Source organism: Phytophthora infestans, genomic scaffold, assembly GCF_000142945.1.
Source record: "Phytophthora infestans T30-4 supercont1.29 genomic scaffold, whole genome shotgun sequence".
NCBI classification, from domain to species: domain Eukaryota; phylum Oomycota; class Peronosporomycetes; order Peronosporales; family Peronosporaceae; genus Phytophthora; species Phytophthora infestans.
The window spans coordinates 991,092-991,653 of NW_003303730.1; positions in this window are offsets into that span (position 1 = coordinate 991,092).

The following is a 562-nucleotide window of genomic DNA, read 5'->3' on the forward strand; positions in this document are numbered from 1 at the left end:
AGGCAGCGACGTAACCGGGCAAGGTGTAGTTGCCGCTGGGGTCGGAGCATCCGTGTCAGGCAACGAAGTCACCGGGCAAGGTGTAGTCGCCGTTGGGGTCGGAGCATCCGTGTCAGGCAACGAAGTCACCGGGCAAGGTGTAGTCGCCATTGGGGTCGTGGTCGGAGCGTCCGTGTCAGGCAGCGAGGTTACCGGGCAAGGAGTAGTCGCTGCTGGGGTTGTGGTCGGTGCGTCCGTGTCAGGCAGCGACGTAACCGGGCAAGGTGTAGTTGCCGCTGGGGTCGGAGCGTCCGTGTCAGGAAGCGAGGTTACCGGGCAAGGTGTAGTTCCCGCAGGGGTCGGAGCGACCGTGTCAGGCAGCGAGGTCACCGGGCAAGGAGTAGTCGTCGTTGGGGTTGGAGCGTCCGTGTCAGGCAGCGAGGTTACCGGGCAAGGTGTAGTTGCCGCTGGGGTCGGAGCGTCCGTGTCAGGAAGCGAGAAATACCGGGCAAGGCGTAGTTGCCGCTGGGGTCGGAGTCCTCCTCATTGCAGAAGCGAGGTACCGGGCTAAGAGTGTAGTGCC